The following is a 23,008-nucleotide window of genomic DNA, read 5'->3' as shown; positions in this document are numbered from 1 at the left end:
CATTTTTATGCTGTCCTTTCCCAACTTTTCTAAGATTTTGTAATTTGGATCTCTCAGTGAATGATTTTGTAATTTGGATAAACATAGGATCGCATTTGTTGGACTCAGAAAAGATAGGCCAACAACTTCCTAATTATAGAAGTTAGAGAACAGGGGGGCCGTTTAAAAATGTAGATTTTTATTTTTTATTTTTTTACACACTGTATTTTCACTCTGAAAACTAATGCAGAGTAATTTTTGAACACGTTTCGCGTATTTTTTAAATTGAAACTGTACCTCTATGTGACAAACGGTCGATGAGATAAAAACCGAATCAGCACTTACAGGACACCATGTACACTGAGATGAAAACTTAATTTTTCTTACAGTCTTCCTACTTTCAATTGGAACGTTGTTGCCTCATCTTTCGTGACCCCAATAAGAAAAATTCTATGTTTTTCAAGTGCAATATTCGCTGTGATATTTGAATTCGAATATCACTAAAAATGAAAGAACGAACCGCATAAATTAACGGAAAAGCTCATTCTGCGCTACATGTGATGTTCTTTCCCTCATTTTAAGCTAATTTTGAACTTTACTGTCTTGAATAATATTACACATGTAACAGTGGATTTTTTTGTGGGGGGTATTTCAGTAGAGACAGGGCAACACCTTTTTGATTGGAAGTTGGAAGACAGGAAGAGCATTTTTTTTTTCAAATCAAATGGAATCAAATTTATTGTTATCATATAAAAATACAAAAAAAGATATGAGAAAAATTTACCAAGGAGTCAATCAAGAAAGAATGACCCATTCTGGTAAATGCTAGTAAAACTTAGTATGGAAAACAAAGGTTTCAACTGAAAAATTCAAATTATTCAAACTAAAATAAAAATTAATGGCAACAGAGGAGTGCAATTTAAAAGCAGTTCTACATGCAGGCCCGTCATTTAGGGAGGGGGAGTTGCCCACCCCCTGACTTTTGCATTTTTACATTTGATTCGATCAATAATAGTTTTCAATTCGTTAATGAAATCGGTAGATAGAAATGAATGAGATCGATAAACAGAAAATATAGTAAACTTTAAAGATTGGTGAAACAATGCACCAATCTCAGCTGTTTGCATGGTTATTGATGCATATAAACAATTAAATTGCTTATCTCGGTACATATACGATTTTTAGTGAGAAAATTGACACATCCAAGATGACACGTTATTTAAATACTTGTTCTAATTGAAAATATGTTTTCATAACCGATTTGCGAATTGCTTGAGGTGAAACGGACTTATCGCCAAGATGTCACCCTGTATATGAGCTATTAGCTGAGTTGAACATGACTGTCCTTCGTACGGTGGTCTCATTCAGCGTTACTCTGAAGGAGAAAAAAAATTCACCGCTTTTTTAGCGTAGTGGTCTAGCGCACTCGCCCGGATCACGAGGGTACGGTGGTTCAATTGTCCCAATTGTCCGTGGAGGCACACAATCTATATATAATTTTCTTTTAAAAAATTTACCTTCCCATAAGCCAGCTATACAAACCCTTGTAGGGAAACACGACTAAACGATATTCACGCTTTCCATTCATCGCCAGATACTCCACTTGAACGCAATTTACATCATTTATGTCTCCCTGGTTGGTATCCTAGTAATAAATGTCTAACACCAAACTGGATTTAGTTTATTTTCCTCCGCAGACACCTGCTTGCATGAGAATAGAAACTGGTGATGAATGGCTAAGAAGAAAATCCGGCATCGCAGTTAGGTGGATAAAGTTATTTTGGCATTCCTCAGTCGGATTATTCACCATCGGTAAGCATGAGCTATGTTATTCCACCGCCGACCGCCTGCAACCCCTTATTATTGTAAGCACAGCGTGGAGGAAAAATATTTGCTCATCGCCCGGATCTTCATCTTGCTTATTCTGTCTTGTCTTATCCATACGGAAAAGAGACTCTCTTTCCATCGCTGCTTTTATTCTCCGGGGAGTATCGTTAGCAGCACATATACGCAATCTCTCGACTTTTATTTTTTTTTCTATTAATAATTTTATACCAGATGTGATCCGGCTCTTGTTGTAATTCCATTATACAATACACAAGTAAGAAGCTCGCAAATAGCGACGTTCAAGATTTTTCGCCGTATCACAAAAACTACGGTTTAATCGAGTGGATTGAACTAATGTTTTTCAACCGCGGATCCGTGGGAATTCCCTACCGGAACACGAAACATTTCGCCCAATTCATACATAGTCAATATACAGGGTGTTTCAAATTGTTTGCACAGCAGATATCTCTGCAACCATTGACTTTAGAGAAACATACTAAGCAAAATGGGGAAATAATAGATATTTGAATTCAAAACCAGAGAGAAAAGGGGAAAGAACATCATAAAGTAAAGACCAACGCTGCTTTTCCTCATTTATATTGTTATTTCCCCCTTTTTCTCTGCTTTTCTGAATTCGAATATCTCAGTGAAAATGTTGCACTTAGAAACATGGTAATTTTTTTTTAGCCTCAGGAGAGACATAGCAACAACTTTCTAAGTGGAAATTAATGGACAGGGAGACCGTATAAAAATTTGAATTTCGAACATGTTATTAATAATTGATTTTACATTTAAACAGCATTTATTTTGGTGGGTGACGTCATTTGAAACCCTTTCTTCTAATTGAATATTATCACTAAAACCAATGGTTCAAGAAAAAGCTATTGGACAACGATGAGAGGGGACACCCCGTATATACTGTACATATAAAATTATGAAACACATCAAAAAATAAGTAAATAAATACAATTTCCAATATCTTGGAATTTCAATATCTACGAATTCATATCCGAAAACAACTCCAAAAATTGTAAATTTCCATACCCGCATCCCAGTTCATTCCACATTTTGTTCTCTCCAGTGACATTTAACGTATCAAGTTCTTGCTCACAAAATTTTATTGTAATTTTGCCAAGACTATTCTTTAGCTTTAAAATATTTTAATACCCATGTATTGAGGAAAATAAAGAGGAAAGAGAGGATTTCTGGACGAAAACCAGAGATTCGCTCTTTTGTTTCTCAAATCGTTCTCCTTCAACGGACCTCATCACGTTATACGCCTCTTCTCTTAAGAATTTTGTTTTCATTTTTATTGTAAAAGATCTGAAAGAAATGTATTTACTCGATTTATTCTGATGTTTTTGTTCAGAGAAATATATTTATATGTATTCGGTTTCCTCATTTATGTAGGAAAACTTCTTTTTTTTTAACAAGCACCTCTTTGAAGTGAAAAGCCATGCAATATGATAATTGCGGATCTCTAGATTCTCTCTCTATATATATGCTTATTTCTGATCGAAAATAAAGTCAACTTAATGCATGATGCAAGATATGTTAAGAAGCTGGTTATTATGTGGACGATGATTAGATAAAATCACATTTTTTCTCTGCTGGAAGTCGAACCTCAGCCCTCTCGCTGTCTGGGTGAGTGCCTGAACCTAACATATACAGGGTGTTACTAAACCGATGGTCAGAACTGTAAGGGGTAATAGAACTTGCCAAAATAAACAACTTCAGCATACAATGTGGAGTCGGAAAGTAAACGGCGAGGTGCGAGAGGGCGCTTTCTCTGGAGTGGATGAAACGTCGCCTTTCACAGAACCCGTCATTCAGGTCATATCCATCACCAATGTGACACCCGTTTTGTAGTTGATGGTCACCGCCAACGGTCATACTATGCTGAAAACACCGGTTCTCGTCCGATCACCGAAGTTAAGCAGCATCGGGCGCGGTTAGTACTTGGGAGGGTGACTACCTGGGAACACCGCGTGCTGTTGGCATCACTCTTTTTAGGAATATGGACGAGGTACATGTGTGGTTTAGTAGTAGTAGTTGATGGTCACTCATTTGAGAATTTGTCGCAAAGTTTCCAATGGTAAATATTTTTTGTCCTTTATTATTCGTCTTCACAGAGTTCTCAATTTTCACTACTCAAGCGCCCTCTTGCGGCTCACCGCTTGCTTTCAGAACCCAAATTGTATGGTGAAATTAGTTTGTTTTGGGAAGTTCTTTCATTCCTTGCAGTTCTGACCATCAGTTTAGTTTCACCCTGCATGTCGCCATCTGGTGGTCATGACATCGTTTACAAGCCATGAGCTGATTGTTATCACCGTCTATCGTATAGTATATCATCGTCCATCCCGTTGAGTATATATACGCTCCAAGAAAGAAATTTCACATTACCTCTGTAGCGTAGTGGTAGCGCACTCCTCCGGATTGTGAGAGGGACCGATGTTTAGTACATTTTTCTGATTTCTTAAATATATATTTTTTTTCAATGTGTGCATATTGTGTGACCAAGGAAAAATGTCCTCTGACTTCGTATGACCGTCATGACGACAACACAGGGTGCATTCTTCAGAAGGGAGAAACGGTAAAACAAGAAAATAAACATCCTCTAGGATTGCTGCTGGAACCTTTTTTTCTCTACGCCGTTTCTCCCTTCTGAAGAATGTATTCTCCATAAGGTTCGTGCCAGCCGAACTTTCGTGCAACTCCCTCTATTTTCAAAATTTTGAATTATTTTTGTTCTATACCAAAAAAACTTCCTGAAAATAACTTATTCACAAACCGCATTCACACATACCAATTCCTCCAATTTTCATGCATTTTTAAAGTATTTATGAATTTATGGGACACCCTATATATCAATAAAAGATTTAAAAAAAAACTATATTTTACACAAACTTCGTTGAAAAACGGGACAACTTTATTTGAAAAATAAAAGTCGGGATGATCACAGTACTAGAATGTCCAGTAAAATATAAGGCACACGATCATCATCATAATCATGATATACTATATAAGGAATATAGGTTTGCATTGCTTTTTTTTTCTTCTCCCAATCAAAACACAAGAAATTAATTAATTATAATGTATAAAATAAACCATCGCCATCTCCAGCCAGAAAAGAAAATTCTCACGAGTATAAGAATCACTAATCCCTATAGTAATTTGATTATCTATTACGGCATCTTTTCATTGCATGGTCTTGATGCAAAAAAGAAAAAGTTATTGGTTAAAAGTCAAAAGTTTTTCGTTTAAATGTCAAAGTGTTTATTCTTGATAATATGGCTTCAAAGTCTATGAGGCTAAGAGATTAATGCCTAGTGTAATATACTTAGCGAATATGTTCAACGGAAAAAGTTTTCTTAAATTCTGTTTTCATCGATGATTTGTTTTTCCTCTCGTCGAAACGAAAGATTATGAGTTTTAATCCGGATTTATTCAATGGTCTTTTTTTTTATCTTTGGTGATGTTTAATTTTAATTAACGTTTAACAGAAAAAATAGGAATAGCTTTTTTTTTTTTTTTTGTCTTTTATACCCATTAGGAGAATTTTTTGTTTTGTATTGATCCATGAATATTTTGTTTTCGTAATTCTCTCAAAGATAAACTCAGGCTCTTGTTCGACGAACCTGCTATTCAAACGGATGAAGATTATTTATGATGTTTGTTATTATCGCCGATATCTGAACTCATTCCTGTTTTTTTTAGTAATTTTATTTTATTTTTATTTTTTTGTGCCTAATAATAACGCACGGTGGTATTAAATATTCAAAGTTCTAGTAATATTTTATAAAAAAAATTTATTTTCATGAATGAAGTCCGGTTTCGCTGCTAAAGGAAGAATATCCGACTACTACCTACTTAACCGTACTTGCACCTAGCAAACATTCCTTAGAGGAATTTCTAACGAACTTACATACGGACAGAAACATGTTGTGCGTATGTATATGCGCCCTCCTAACGTATTTTTAACCTATTATCCTCTATTCCTATTATCCCATCCTATCCTATTCTGTCCTCTCCCTATTAGCCTCCTAACGTCAGATTTGATCTTGTTTCGTATTCTGCTAGCACTGCCATCTGGCTTCCATATTTTCAAGTGAAAATGGCAGATGCTATAGTTTTGAGGTTATGCGAGTATGGTATTGAAGGTCTGTCTACTCTCTGCGGACGGACTTTTTCTAATGGGTGACCAGCTCGGAGACACGCCTCCAAGTTCGAAACCGCAGTTAACTAACTTCAGCCGACCACTATTGTACCACCAACAGGCTTCGAACTTGAGTCCTCACGATGAGAGTCCTTGCACGATGCCCACACAACCGCACAGCGGCGGTATATATGGCCAAAAATATTGGGCGTATCATGAATAATAAAGAGGATATTCCTGATGTATATAACAACGAAAGTCACGATTTGAAATATAGATAGTAGCACTACTTTCACACACAATACTATATTTGCCCTCAGACTGTTAGATACAATCACACACTTTCGAGAGGGTGAGAATATTTATGTACTGGCGGTGTTCAGGAGGGGAAAGTCGTGTGTAACCAATCTCCTTTGCGTTTATGATCATGTGACTAAGGTTTTGGGAGAAGGCAAAAATGTGGATGTTGTCTACCTTGATGCTCTAAAAAGCATTCGATTCGGTCCAACATGTTGATTTCTCGAATAGTTCCCACGGGATAGGTATTGGAGGCAGTTTGATGAACTGGATAGAATCGTAGCAGCGGGATGGGATGCAACGGGTCATGGTGAACGGGGAACTTTCTAATTCAACAAGTATCACCAGTGTAGTTCCACGAGAATGTGCGTGACCCAGGTCCCATATATTTTTCGCTTTCTATCGATAAACTTTATCAACGTCAGATATGTGGTTTTTAGTAAATTCGCAGAATTGCGGATGATCTCTAAACACGCAAACTTTCATAATTTTCTGACTGAATTGTGGTGAATAAACTGCTCAGTTGGTTATTAGTTATATTTTTCTCCAAAGTTTCCGAAAGCACTGAGCTTTCGGCGGTGAAAGTAAAAAAGCGCTTTTGTGGTAATCTGTGTTAGAATGATTCCTTTTAGTATAGTATATCCATGGGGGTGATACAAAAATGTCAAAGTTTGTTTGTTTGGTTTTTTTTGGCTCCCCCATAATCGTTTGCTTCTACCAATCGTGACATTTCTTCACTCTAACTTAGCAGCCGTTGCAGTCTTGTATACGTATTTACGTATTTTCCTCTTACCTCTCCCGCGGCGGTACGCTTCACACTTTCCCCACACTTAATATGCAAACAGCGTCGTACATGTTTTGATTTCCCGCTGTATCAGCATCCAATTTATTCTTGTGAAAGATAAAAGACGATTCAATGCCTTGCACGATGCTTCGACACCGGTTTCGTTATCTAAACTGAAAATCAATCTTGTCGTACCGTATTAGAACAAAGGCGATCTTCTGGATGTCACCTGAAGCATGTTCGAAATGCGACATATTACGCCATGGTTCTGAATTAGAAATCAACGTTTGTTGGTGATATTTAACTATTCAGTGACATACTAATCCTTTAAATATCTTGAAAACATCAACTCGAAACGTATAAATACATTTTCGTTGCATTCAACTAAATCCTATCATTGTGACTAAGATTCTTATTTATCCTATCAAAAGAAATCGAGCGGCATCCCTTTTGATCCTAGAAATCATTAACTTCGACTCCCATACAAAAAAATTTTCTTAATTTTTCCCGAAAAATCAATTCAAGCGAAGATATTATCAAATTACTAGGCGTACGTACACGTGACGCAAATGTCGATTAACGTTTCAGCCTTTGAAATATTCCGAAAATAATATTCCTCTCTTATTGGATTCTTATTTATATTTTTCGCTTCTCCTCTTTTATTTTTATGAATGTTTCTTGATTCATTTCATTATGTGTCTTTAACTTACATGCGTCAAAAATCTTTCATAGGCCGAGGAAGGCATTCAAAGGCAAAATAAAGTATTCGAGGAACCATTGCAAAAGCTTTTACATACAGATGAATCTGATGGGAATCAATGAACTTGGTGAAGAAAGCTGGTTCGAACTAATGGGCTCGTCATCAACACGGGTCATTGAATACAAGTAAACACGCGACTGCATTTACAATTTCATTTCCCTCATCCATAATCTGGAGAAAAACAAACAAGATATTTTCGAATATACCTCGAATCACCTCAATAGGAACAAATGGCGATATAAGCGTGAAAATAACAGTTGTAACTGTTATTTTCACGGTTATATCGCCATTTGTTCCTTCTTGGATGGCTGTGTATCTTTACATGTCCTGGCGTTCGAGTGGTTTTTACTAACTGTAAGCGGCAGCACTGGTTCCATGTTACCATAGACGCAATTTATTATAACTTTCCCTCCGAAGATGTGGCTGCGTCAGAATCAAATATTGTGCATTTATGCAAACTACGTATATGTACAGGATGTGATCGAAAAATCAGTTAACATTTGAAAGTTCACGGAAGTACGTAAAGGGATCAAAATTAACACGCGCTGTGGAAACTACATGGGATTTTATTGAAACCTTAAAAATTAATTACAAAAATGGCCGGCAGATGACGCTGTACAGATTTTTAATCTATCTTAGATTAATATATTAATTCGTCTTTACCAACAGATGCATTGTAATGCCAATTCTTGCTTTTGTTATCAGATGAAGCGCCATCTGTTAGTCATTTTTGTAACAATTTTTAAAAGCTTCAATAAAACCCCACGTCGTTTCCAGCATGAGTCAGTTTTTATCCCTCTACGTACATTATTCCGTGAATTATTGACGTGTCAAATGTTGGCTGACTTTTGGATCACCCTTTATATGCGGCCATCTGTCTTCTCAAGACAAAACTGGCAATGAATGAACGTTTCATGAATACAATTTAGATGCTTTAAGGTCTGTTGCTCGCTACGGGGAGATTTTTTTCAAAGGGAAACCTGCTTGAATTTGTGCCTCGCAGTTAAAAATCACAGGAAACAAACTTCCACTGACCACCACTGTGCTGCCTGTGTGAATCAATTTAGGCTCTCACGACCTCACACTGATTCGAAACCTGTGCCTGCGCAATATAGTGTTGAATTTTGCTAGCTAAACTGTAAGACACATCTTTGGAGCTAAAGTTTGAGCCGAGTTCCAGCCATCTACGACTGACTATTTGCTTAAGGACTTCGTCTCAGTACAGGCTCAACCTTACTTTCTCCGAAGGGGCATTGCTGGGAAATTTTCAATGAGCTTGGCAATTTTTCAAGATGTGAGCTGTTTGGATGTGGTTCATGAAATTCATTGTCTGTTGGAAATGCTCTCATTAGTCCGCAGGGATGGAATTACTTGTTTTATCGACTCTGTCATTTTCGCTTTTGACTTTCAAAGGGATAGCGTGCGAGTTTCGTGTGGGAATTCAAACCCGCCTTGACTTGGGATGGGCACATTTCTCATGTGTGTTAACCCCTTCGCTTACAAGCGACTGGTAAGAAATTCTGATGATCTCAGTTTGACCAATCGGCGATTAATTTGTTAACCTTGTCCTAACCAGACTTAGAAGTTAGAAAAAGGAAGGAAAAAGTAGAAAAGTAAGAAAAAACAAATGAAAAAGAAAACAGTATAATTGATAAATATAAGAGATATATACTTATCCTATTATAACTATACTCTCTCTCTCTCTCTTATCTGTAATACTTACAGATAATACAGTTGGTACGAAGTAGATTTCTCTTTTCTCCCTCACCTACCTGTCTCTTTCGCTCTTAAACGTATATAATAGAAGGATACATCATGGAGATAAAAAGAAAGGGTTGCAACAAAGCTTCGCGATTATGAGGAGAGGGGAAGAAAACAAAGAGAGCTATCTTGAATTTATTCCACTGGCATTTGGACGCAATGTTACGCGTTTGATCGTAAAGTGGTTGAAACATTATTTTGGTGTTCCTAGAAATATCCGAAAAATAAAGAAACATTCCTTGATGATGCCAACCACTACAGCTTTCGAAACATTGAGTTTAAGCTCCAATCTGCGACGGCCCAGTAGCCCGAAAACATAGTGATATACCGTAATTCGATCATACCAACGGACTTAACTACGCAATACTCACGAGAATCGATCGTATTTGCCGAGAATCAGTGAAATGTCCCGGTTTTCTCTCCTTGAAATCTGGTCACCCTGTAGACAAGTATAGTAAGCACATTAAAAACATTCAAAAAAAGAACTCTTTCAAAAGAAACCCCTTTGTATTTTATCTCATCCTTACAAACAGTGAAAAATATACATAAGATGAATAAGTTATCCATTGTATATTTATTTATCCAATTCTATTTTTGTTCCTGGTATCGGTATTGATACGACGACACTCTATTCATTTTATTCCAGCCATGTTTGAACGTCGTGTTTTCGCTTTTGTTATTGTTTTTTCAACTGGAAAATAGAACTCTTTCAATGTGCACCTATAAATAAGACTTTCTCCTTGAAGATAGGAGAATATATCTCGGAAGAAAATGCCCTGAGAAAATTAATTAACTTGGCAAAAAAAATCAGATATGGGTGAATGCGAAGTACGATATTTATCTTAGAAAAATTCATGAAAAGGAACTGAGATTATTATTATCAGAGGTATTTCCTGGAATTCTTCCATTGAAATATACAGCTTATTATGCGCTTCTGATGTCAGTACTTTTCAGAAAGTAGAGTAAATATCACGATGTATTTATTGTAGGTACTCTTGTGGAAGCAATCATATACATCGAATATTTTTAGAGAGACTTTTATTAATATCGAAGAGAAACTGTGATTTAAGTGCACTATATCAAGGGCGTATAATATTATCAGTCCGCGGATCAGATATGCGGTATTTCTGCCCCTCGAGGGCCAAAAACTTGTATATAAAGTGTGACCATATGACCCGTATTTTCCGATACATTCCAGTAATTGTGGCCCTCCCAACTTTTTTATGAAAAGTTTTTTCCCCTATTTTCAGCAAAGCTTAATTTAATTTTTTAAAGAAAGAGTTACAATTATTTTTATGGCATATTAAATTATATGATAATTATGACACTGATCAGCACCTCCTAGAGATAGAAGGCCTCTGCAGTGTTTGCCATAAACGTCATTCAGACTACATAGCAAGTTTGCCACATTTTGAAACACAGCATCCTATTTCGTTTCTTCTTATTTTGGCGTAGAATCTTCCTGATTGGCTCACAAACACCGCATAGTGATTGGATGTGGGGCACAGAAATCACCAATTCTGAGCCAGATCATTTATTTTCCTCACAACGATGATACTGCCACGAGCCGGGAATTTTTTTTCCCCTGAATATTCTGGGGGGAGATGGACTACTTACTGATGTCACAAGCGGGCTGCGGAGGTCTTCTATCTCTAGGAGGTGCTGCACTGATACGTTAGTTTTTGTGGGGGGGGGTTTTTTTTTGCTGAATTACTTTTTGACTCGCCATTATTTTCCACTACTGGCAATTTTTCAGCATTTTCAGTGATCGCTGACAACTTTATTTGCCTCTGACAATTTTTTTGGCTACATTTGATAGCTTTACTTGCGTTTGACATTTTTTTTTTGTTTACCAACCCACAGAAAACTAGCTTCACCCGACCACCACTGTGATCCCGGCGGAGTTCGAACCCGGCCGTCGCGATGCGAGTCCGTCACTAAAACCACTCGACCACCACAGTGGCAATTTGACCCTACTCCAAAATTTTTGCAGTTTAAAGTTTTTGCTAGTGACAGTATTCCAGATATACTTTCTTCTCTTCTGGTAATTACGTAAATTCTCCCATTAGCTTCCGAAAATAGCAATCCAGGGCATTTATGCGGAAATTATATTTTTGCGCTATTTTCAATGAAGAAATAAACCCTATAGTCCTACTGAATGTTGCAGAAATAAAAGAAAAGAAATCATCGAGAACATATCCAAGATGACGTTTCGACTCAACGGATACCATACGTACTAACGAAGAATGAAGTGCAGAATGTGAATGGATGCTATACGTCTCGTTGAAGAGACAGAAACCATTCGTAAAGCAAGTAATAAAACATCAAACGAAGAGGAAAAAAACACGAAAACTTTAGGAGAAACAGTAAATAGCTCGATAGTATTGCTTCAAGAAGAAATATAAAAAAAAATAGATGTTTCAACAAAAGGGAGCACCAAGAAGAGGTTTGATGATGGAATGGTTCGTTGACACGTTAACCCTTCTGATCATTGCTCACGATTCATGGTATCCCCTTTTTTTGGTCCTGGAGGCGCCTGTTTACGCTTCCCCGATCAGGATCTTGTTGTAAATAAAACTTTTGATATCTGTAAGTAATAAATATTGGGCCGCGAGAATCTATTTCTTCGCGAGATTCCGGCTTAATATCGCGTCATTTTTCCTTTTACTTTTTCCTACATTAATCAGTTTCTGAATTTATTTGAACACTTGCTGGAATTCAGGAAATTCCAGCTAGAGTTTCCGATTCCTTCTTCTTTCTTACTTCACGAATATCTGATCTATTTATTTTTCGTCAAAGTACTAGGTGATCCAAAAAAAAATGTAAAATTTTGTCAATAGTTTGTGCTGTGACTGATCTGTTTATACAGCGTGTCCAGAAAGTCCTTACGTAGGCCCTTTTCTTTCTCAAACGTTGGTCACAGACGAAAAATTCTGATAGGGGCCGTTCAAGTATTACGTAAGCAAATTTTTAGTTATTTTATCCCCCCCTCCCTTGTCAGCAAAATTTCATCACTGCCCCCTACCTCATAACGCATATTGGTGGGATCAAAAACGTACGCGGGAGGGGGACATATGGAGCTCCCGCGCTTCCCCACCTCCCGGACGACAAAAAAATGTGTTTAATGCAAAAAATATTTTTTTAAAAATTAAAATTTCGAAAGAAAATACCTTCATATGTTATTATATTCGATTTCTGTTAATTTCAATGCTATTTGAAGAGCTCAGAATTTCTCTTTAAGAAATTCATTGTGACCTACCCTCTAAGCCATATATGGCAAACCCTTGACCCGCAGACTAAATGTGGCCCTGAAGGTTATCTGATGTGGCTTACCCCCTCAAACCTAATTTTGTAAAAATTAACTAAGCGGCACATTTACAAATCGCTTAAATGACCAGTGGCACAATCCCGGAGCATTCAAATGGCCCGCGGCACATTTTCAGATCGCTGACGTAGGCCTCAAAGATCACCTAAGTAACCCGCGACACAATTACGGAACACTTAAACGATCCGCATATTTAGAGATCCCTTGAGTGATATGTGGCACAGTTTTAGAGCACTTAAGCGGCCCGAACACATTTCCAGAGCACTTGAAGGATCCGTGAAACATTTAGAGATCACTAAAGTAGCTCTGTACGAGACTTATCAATAGGGAAAATGTTAGTTCACGTGCCCAATAATTATCGAAAGGTTTTTTTCATTTTTGGCGCACCGAATAAGATGCCATTAAGAATATTTCATATCTTCATAAAGGGTGGTTGATGACGTAAGCATCATACAAACCCCCTCCTCCTTGTCATCAAAAGTCAGCGAATCGGAAACCCCTCCCCCCCCCCCCATCGATGCTGACGCAATACTTGAATGACCCCATAGCAAAAATGTTTTATTGAAGAGTAGATAAACTTAGCTTAAAATTCTCAGAAATCATAATCATCGATCGCTGTGTTAAGAATCAAGAATGAGAAGAATCGACCATCGCCGCTCATTGTTGGCAAGAGGGCCATAGATTTAAATTTCAGGAAGCGAGAGTTTTTTTTTCACAAAGTAAAGTCTACAGCTGATTTAAACTTCTACGAAGGCACATGTATTCAGGCCTTCAGACATATATTAGTAAACGATAACAAAAACGGTGAAAAATCAAAACCACCGATCGCAACACCATGGCTTAGGTTCATTACGAGCAGGAATTTTAAGAAAATTTGAATATACCAATCGGATAGCTCCATTTTGCAAGCGGCCAAACGAGGCGTTGCATTAGACTTATGCACGCAGGCTCTCGGCTTCATTATAACCCCGACGTTTGAAGTGAGCAGGCTTAAGCTTTGGTATCCAATCCCTGGAAGAGAAGACGTGGTCAACGACCTCTGACCTGGCCACCGTAGAGGGCTCACCCGAGCCAAGAAGCCTGGAAGAGACGTGACATTGTCCAGGATTTGGCGCCTTACCACAGAAAACAACAAGGACTCACCAGAACCACAAAGCCGTGGACATCAATTTTGTGTAATAAGAATTTTTCATTTCAATTTTTTAAAATCTATCTTTTTCTTAATATATATGTGTTTCATATTCATGTATTTTATATATTTATAATAAAGCACCCGACACCACCCAACCCCCTCATCCGGGGCAATGGCTAAAATTGACAACGGTCGATAGAGCGTGGGCGGTGCACGGTATGAAATGGAAAATGGTATCCAACCCAGGTGAGATCCTCAGTTAGCGCGATTAGTGGTTATATATTTCTCCTCTGACGACGACACCTACTGTGTGACGAAATGCATTAAGAGTTTTATATTTTCCGTATTCGTCGGTGATTTCTGAGAAAATTGTTTTAAATGAGGTAAATATTCATATACAAATGCAAGGTAACAACAGGCGAAATGACCAACGAGGTGGCTGAAAAAAAAATGCCCATAGGAATAATATCGGTGTCAAATATAACTAAAATACAGCAAACCCGAAATAAGCAATTATCAGAAGAAAACAAATTCGCGCTAAAATAAAAATAATGAAAACCAATGAATATGATGAAACACAATACTACACCCTGCTCAGTAAAAGAGATTATGGCTGTCTTATTTTAATAGGAATAGCATAGCTTCTCGATTTATCTCAGTATGTCTATCGTACTTCTTTTCACACGTGTCAATTATGTTGGAATTTATGACCCCCCTCCAAGAGGTAAGCTATTCCATTTATTGACAACCCTGTTAGAGAGAAAAACTACCTGTGACACCACAACCTTGAGTTGTCTCTTACTTAAAAGTTCCTTACTACAGTACATAACGAACATTCGTAAAGTATTGACCATTGCTAAGAGGTCAGAAAATATGAATAAGAGCGTGTTTTTTATTAAAAAGTGAGTTTTTTAATGGTATTATGGCCGTATTCGCCGACCGATTTTAAACTACAGTCGCAGGTTAAAGGATTAGCGACCGACACGGATTGGTTGAAATCCTCAATTTAACCAATCCGTTTCGATCTTCAATCCTTTCACCTGCGATTGCTGTTTAAACTATGTTGGTGAATACGGCCGTCAGTGTTGCAGGAAGTGAGTACTTATAAAACTCCGGCCTATCCCACTTTTCTACTATCTCGCCTGCCCTTCCCCCACATTAGGCTGTATAGTTGGTAGTTCACTGTATCGTACTCTATAAATTCCGAAATTTGTGAATGGAAACAACTTAATGACTCTGCAATATCACAACCCTGAATACCACCACACCTTACTGAACTATACTGGCGTCCCCTTGTCGAAGTAGTTGATTGACGGTGTTTTAATAACTCGTAGCACATCTTATTCATCCCATTGAAAATGTTAAACATTTCGATCATATCCCCCACCCGCAACCATGTGTTCCTCCAATGTAAACATATTCAAGAAATCGAGTCTTTCTTCCTAGCTCAATCCTTGTGCATCAACAACAGCACGCGTAGCTCTCCTCTGCATCCCCTCAACCAAGTTTATGTCCCTCTGTAGGTACGGTCTCCAAAATCTTACGGCATGCAAATGTGTCAATAGTTTCTGCTGTGGCTGATCTGTTTATACAGCGTGTCCAGAAAGCCGCTGTGGTGGTAGAGTGGTCGTAGTGATGGACTCTCATCGCGAAGACCCGGGTTCGAACCCCACTGGCTGGATAGACCACCAACCATGCCAATCAATAATCAAGCCAAACATTAGCTTACAAATGCTGCATTTTCTCCTTAAGGTCTTGAGACGTGGGCAGTGTATTTGTATGATGACACGTTCAAAACAAAAAGAAAAGAATGTACATTGTACATACGATAGTTGTACAAAAAATAGTACATGCGATGCGTCCATTAAGACGGACATCTATATAACAAACCCCCCTCACCAAAGATCTCTATGATGGTGAATTTTCATACCGGGAATCGCATTGAATATGCAAATCAGCTTCCTCCCAGGCTTCTAAGATGGAAAGGGCTAGAAAAAATATATGTGTGTGTGTATGCAGTACTTTTATGCTGTTTTCTACAGCTTTTTCAGAGTTTTTATGGAAGTTGAGGCAAAATCCGATGGGAATTCGAACACCTGCTGACAGCAGCGGGGAAAAATATGCAAAGAAGTCGATATATTTTTGCATTTCTCTCTCATCCACGCCAAAAAAAAATAAGAAAGTTTCTATCATTCTCTTATTTTTTTTCTATTTTTAGTTTTTTCGCCTCGAGATAGCTGTATAATTCTTTTTTCTTCATCCTACGGTAGAGAAGATATAACTTTCTCATACAATTCATTCCGCAACAGCCAAAGAACATGTCACTATTTTTGAATTCTATATATGAAATTTCGTAAAAGAAAATACATGAAAGTCAGAGTTTTCACTATGTTTGATGCATTCAGAGGAAAAATGAGAAGTTACGGAAATTGGAAAATATTTTTACCGGTAAATAATGAATTTTTTTTACTTTTGAAATTTAGTTTTTCTATTTTGTTTCCCCCCGTTGGCAAATATGATTTAAGTTGGGAAAATAATTATTCAAAAATTAGTGGATTTTTAGGGATGAGGAATAGTCTCAAAAGAGGAGAAAGAAAAACCCCAGAGAAGAGATTCATTCCAATATTTTATTATTCATTGTTTACTGAATTCAGGGCTCCCACCGGTGCGGTGGTTGGATTATAGGCAAAAGTGTGTAGGACTCTCCCCACAAAAAGTTCCTCTATAAATCGCATTCCGTTATTTGTACTTTCCATACAGTCATTGTAGTCAAAGCCGTACGCAGTGTGAGGGAAGCAAACCGATTCCCACCTCCCCCCCCCCAAAACGGTCGAAAATAAAACAAAATAAAATATTCGGAAGAAATTTGTTTTTGTATATATTATATATCATAATTTGTTAAATTTTGAATGCTTTTTGAAGTTGAGTAACTCAAAATGTTTCTGGAAGAGATTCCATCTCTCTCAAACACGGTGTGGCCCCCTGCAATGTCGATCTGACCTGTGCACAAGCAGCATTTCCAATACTCACAGCAAAAATCACGCTAATGCAAAGCACTTGGGAGTCTCTAACATAGGTACAGCTTCATATAACCTCGCTAAATTCCTTGTTCCCATTCTCTCGCCACTCACTAAATCAAATAACAGCGCAGTTAGAAATTCGTAAAGCTTCGCTCATATCATACGTACAGTTGAACCCAAACAGCTTAACATGGTATCTTTTGACGTAGTCTCAGTGTTCACTAATATTCCCATAACTGGTAGTATTCGATGTCTAGAACGTCTTAAAACACAATTTCTCATATCCTGAAGGAGAGGACATATGCAATCTCCCATTCACATGTGTCTCACAAACAGCTTTCAGTTTTGACGATAGGTTTTACACCCAGACAGATAGCACAGCAATTGGAAACCCTATCTCTCCGATTTCGTGTAATATATATATGAATGCGTTTGAGCGGAAGCTGTGTTGAACGTCGTGCCCTTTTCATTTTATAGGAGATATGTGGATGATACTTTTGCGCTTTGGGACGGTTTCAAAGATGACTTTGAGCAATTGCTATTCATTATGAATGATATAGACCCTCGTGTTCAATTCACAGCTTAATTTGAAACAAATAATGAACTGCCTTTCTTGGACGTACTACTAACTAAACAAAAATCATATTTCCAAACCTCGGTCTATCGTGAACCTTTCTCGGTCTCACAACCACCTCATTTCAAATCTTGCCATCCCATGCAAGAGAAATTCTCAGCGTTTCGTACTTATGTCACGAGAACATTTAACATTTGCTCAGATCGAAACACATTTGACAGTGAACTAGAATCCATCAGAGCAATTGCTAAAGGCAGAGGGTTCAGCACCAAGATTGTTGGCGAAATGAGTAGAAAATTCATGAATCCATCAAGAGGAACCCCTTTGGAAAATATTACTGAGAAGCCAGTCAATGAAAGTGTAGTTATACCATACGATCCAATAGCCTCATTTAAGAACACAGCCAAGTAGGCACAGCCATAGATGTGCCTACTAAAAACTTTTGTTTCAAACCCCCGAAAGATGCTACTATACCACATAATAAACAATTGGGCATTTATTATATTCCATGTGGTGATTGCCCGTTTGGCTACATAGGACAGACACGGCGACCCATAAAAACTACATTAAATGAACATGCTCGCTGTGTTAAAAATGAAGAATGTGAAAAATCGATCATCGCCGCTCACTGCTGGCAAGAGGGCCATAGATTTAAATTTCAGGAAGTGAGAGTTTTTCACAAAGTGAAATCCACGGCCGATTTAGACTTCGACGAAGGCACATAATATCCAGGCCCTCAAAAATAAATTATTAAACGACAGTAACTCAACACCACCAATCGCATTGTCATGGCTTAAATTCATTACGAGCGGGAATTTAAAGAAAATTCGAATAGACCAATCGGATAGCTCCATTTCGTAAGCATCCAATCTGCAGGCGCTTCGCTTCATTCTCAACCGAAATTGAAGATTTGGTACTCTCAATCCAAGCGGGAAACTCGGTCAGTGTGATACTCTTTTCCTCTGAAGACCACACCCATTGTGTGTTGAAATGCATAAGGAATTTTTTACTATTTGCCTTATTCGTTGACGATTTTTTGAGTATATTGTTAACCTACCGTGTAGTTTGTTGCTTTGTAATACTTGTTATCTGTAGTGCTGCCATCTGATCTGCCCTCGATTTCTCAAACTATGACTGAAGTGTAATGACGGAATAATTGTGCCATAAAGTAGGCTTGCCTGTGAGTTATAGTAAACAACCAATTCCATCATCGTCATCTTTTTATGTCGAAACACAGACACTGAATTTCGCACTTCAAAATGCATGGGAAAAGTCACTTCTTGATCTTTAAATCTTTCTTAATTCGGCAGAATGTTTGATTTTTTTTTTTTTTCAATCTAGAACCGAGAAATTTAGCTTCGCTGTTTAGAAAGCTTTTAATCGAAAAATGAAATCACGAAATCATTTCACGTCCTTCTGTCCTATGAAGTTAGCTGATGTGTCATAATCAGGTCTGTACTGAAGATCGTACGTCTTCTAATTCACTTTCCTCTGGCATTTGTGATATTCAGTGCTTTCTATACTCACTGTTCACGATGTGTGATTTACAAATAGATTAGGATAGTCACAGATTTAATTTTATAAATGTATTTCGTCGTGAAATTTTTACACAAGTAACTTAAAAACCGTCAAAAAAATATTTAAAAATCCAAATTACATAAGAAACCTTACGTGTTAGCGCATTTTCAATAGCACATTCGGATTCTACCCCATAAAATCCATAAGAATTGATGTATCACACGCTAGGTACAAAATGGCTGTCGACTAGAGTCATCATTATACAGGGTGTCCTGTAAGTGCTAATGCGTCGTTTATCTTATGAACCGTTCGTTGTGGAAGGATGATTCCAGTTTAAAAATTGCTCAAAATGTGTTCAAAATCCCCCGTATCAGTTTTGAGAATGGAAATACAGAGTGTACTCGGCCGCTGTGGTGGTCGAGTGATGAACTCACGTCGCGAGCTCCCGGGTTTGAGCCCCATCGTCACCACAGTGGTGGTCGGCTCAAGTTGGTTGTCTGTGGTTCCCAACTTCAAGGCACGAATGCGAGCCGATCTCCCCTTTAAAAAGTCTCGCCACAGAGAGCAACAGACCTACAAACAGTACAAATGTAATTCAATCATAACACATCACTCACTTCACTTCTGAAATATAGATGGCAGTACTGAAATCGGATAGGAACCGTCATCTCCTTAGCAGACGGCTAGGAGAGTTGCTCCCTGGCAGACGGCCAGGTGGGAGCTGAATGGTCATTTCCCTGATGGCGGAGAAGAGCTGCTATTGTACCCCCAGATTCGTGATTCTTGGGAATCGTTAGCGATGCGTGACCAGTCCACGCCTGCCAATGTTTCTTTTGTCTTCTGCCCTCGAGGAAGAGGACCTTGGTATTTTGTTAAGCTCAATAGATGGCCCTCCGTGTTTGATTTCCGGGTGGTTTGCGCCGGTGGTATGCGTGGCCTGGGGGACTCGCTTTTTCTCAGGCTTGGCTGAGGGGTTGGTCTCTTCTTGTCTGTTGGGGCTGTTGCGGCGTGGATCGCTGATGGGTGCGAACTGTGGGGAGCCGATGGAGTTGTGGCAGTGGGTCCGACTCTGGGATTCCTTGGGAGATTGGCTGCTTTCCAGCCCACTCCCTATACGTTATAGGTTCCATAGGAATAGTAACGTGGGAGTGTGTCTGGTTTTTCGGGTTCAACACTGAAAAATCAAACAACACCACATACGCACTCGGACTGTTAGGTACACATACGCTTACACTTCCGGCACAACCCACTAGGTTGTAAATCGCCCATAGATGGTGATAAACCTGAGTTGTGTTCGGTTTGAAAGAAAAAGAATCTAAATTTTTGTACGGTACCTTGTCCTCTAACTTCCAATAAGATAGTTGTTGCCCTGTATTTCCTGAGCTCAACAACAAAAATTCTGTTTTGAAGTCCAATATTCACTGAGATATTCGAAGTCAAAAATCGGAAGAAGTTGGTAAAGAGCAGCAAAACCTAACAGATAACGCTTCCTTCCTTTCCATTTATGTTGTTCTTTCCCAAATTTTTTTATATATTTGAATTGTTGTTGGGCTCAGGAAATACGGAGCAATACCTTTCTAATTAGAAGTTAGAGGACAGAGGGACCGTAAAAATATTAATTCCTTTTTATTTTGTAGCACACTTTCTTCGTTTCTTTCAAACCAAACATGGACCAGGCTCTATCGGTTTTAACCAATTTTAGCTATTGCCCCTATGAAGGGGCGGGACCGTGTCGGAGAAAACTTTATTATACATAATAAAATGTGAACATAGAATCTCATACACACAACGAAAAAAAACACACACAATGAATAAAAACGGAAACACAAAAACAATGCAAATGCACAAAAACAATGCAAATGCACAAAAACAATGCAAATGCACAAAAACAATGAAGAATGCAAAAACAGTGCAAAAAATATAAAAGCAAAGCAAAAGTACATAAAGTAATACATATATATACATAGAAATAGAATTTGCCTTCGCGAGAGAAGCCAATTTAACAAGGGACGAGACAGCGCTGCAACGACTAATTCCTAAATTGAAGCATCATTCACTCAAGAGCCCCTCGTCCTCAGACACCTCAGCATAACGATCATTATGAAATTTCGCAGCACACTGTATTTTCACTCTCAAAACTAATGCATGGTAATTTTTTAACTCATTTTGAGCATTTTTTAAACCGCAATCATACCTCTACGACAAACGGTTGATGAGATAAAGGCAGTGTTAGCACTTACAGCACACCCTGTATATCACACAAAAAATACATTATTTACATGTGGAAATTGACAAAATTAATGACACATAAAGAACTATTCGCAGAAATTTTGTAAGAATACAATGAACAGAACTAAATAGGGAGAAAATACTCCAATTTTTGATGCATTTTTCTGAAATCCACGCCACATTTAAGGGATTGAGTGAATTTTTGGAGTCATTGAGAGAACAAAAATTTATAATAAATTAATACCTGATTATTTATTTTGTCGAAAGCTTTAGTAAAATCGATGTAAATGACATGGATTTGTAGGTCATGAGTGAAGCGAACGAGATTAGCTTCAGTGGAACGATTCATTCTAGAATATTGAGAAGATAGAAAGAAAATTGCACCTGAAAGGGAAGTTGAGTGTTTGTCTTCAGTTTAATATTTAATATGTCAAATAGAATTCAAACTTTGGCAAAATATTTGTCTCTCTTTTTTTCTTTGTCCTCTATCTTTTGGATACGCTTTGAAGATCTGATCCTTTTGTCTGAATGTTTCATATTCCCTACTGTATGGTAGACGGGGGGGGGGGGGGGATTGCTATGCATTAGAGTAGAAAAATAAGAAAGTACAGACTATAAGACTAAAAATTTCAAATTCAATTTCTTTCTCGCATTTTTTTTCTTATATTACTATTTTTCCTGTTTTTTCTTTCAACATATTTTATTTCCCCTGTTCTGTAGCATGGAATGTATTGATAGAATGCAGCTTGTTCCACTAGGTCTAACTCTGAAGTATTTTGCTATATGCTGTATAGAATATTTACGATTTGAAAGTTATAAAGCATGAATGAGATTCTTTTTTTTTTCCGTCGTTTCTTCCGAAGAAAATCTCCTTTCTTTATACTCGCTTTCTGTTTCTATTCTTCTGCCATGTATTCCTGAAAGTTTATTCCTTGGGAATCCTTTTTTAAAATGCAGAATCAAGCCAATAGTTCTGAAAAGTGACTCAGATTTTATCTCTGTTTTGAAAGTTTTTTAAAGGGGGGGAAACTAATTTATTTAGGGAAAATAAAATTGCGTATGCAGATTTTACGATGTTCCAGATTCCATTGATTTTTTTTTTTTCGATGCTATAAAAATCTTAGATTTTTTTCACTGAGTCAGCCACTGACAAAACGAACATTGCACGATGTTTCCATTCAATACCGCGTTGAAGAACTAAGCCATAGACAAAACGAATCTTGGACGATGCTTCGATTCAAAACTACGTTGAAAACCTTGGACCATAGACGAAACGAATTTCGGACGATGCTCCCATTCAAGAACGTATCCAAGGTCTCTGCCATGCACGATGTTTCCATTCAAGACCACGTTCAAGCCTTAAGCCATGGATAAAATGAGACATGGGTGATGATTCCATTCAAGACCGCGTCCAAGATCTAAGCCATGAATGAAACTAAACTCGGTCAATGCTTCCATTCAAGACTGCGTTCAAGCCCTAAGAAATGGGTAAAAATGCGCTTGAGCGATTCTTAAATGCAAGACTGCGTCCACGGCCTGAGCTGTAGAGAAAACGAACCTAGGGAGATACTTCCACTCAAGATCGCGTCAAAAACCTAAGCTATAGACGAAACGAACCTTAGAGATTCTTCCATCCAACACCATGA

General features: G+C 37.9%; 1 non-coding gene across 1 annotated transcript; it reads left to right on the top strand.

Moving 5' to 3' along the window:
- Positions 1 to 3,687: 3,687 nt before the first annotated feature.
- Positions 3,688 to 3,806, top strand: LOC149072054 (5S ribosomal RNA). Its single transcript, XR_016194668.1, has one exon. It is a non-coding gene; the product is annotated as a 5S ribosomal RNA (ribosomal RNA).
- The last annotated feature ends 19,202 nt before the right edge of the window (positions 3,807 to 23,008 follow it).

The sequence above is a fragment of the Pholcus phalangioides genome, unplaced genomic scaffold (assembly GCF_987345545.1).
Source record: "Pholcus phalangioides strain wild (caught in Gottingen) unplaced genomic scaffold, Ppha-v1.0 ptg000018l_1, whole genome shotgun sequence".
Taxonomy (NCBI): Eukaryota; Metazoa; Arthropoda; class Arachnida; order Araneae; family Pholcidae; genus Pholcus; species Pholcus phalangioides.
This window is presented reverse-complemented; position numbering and strand designations above follow the sequence as displayed.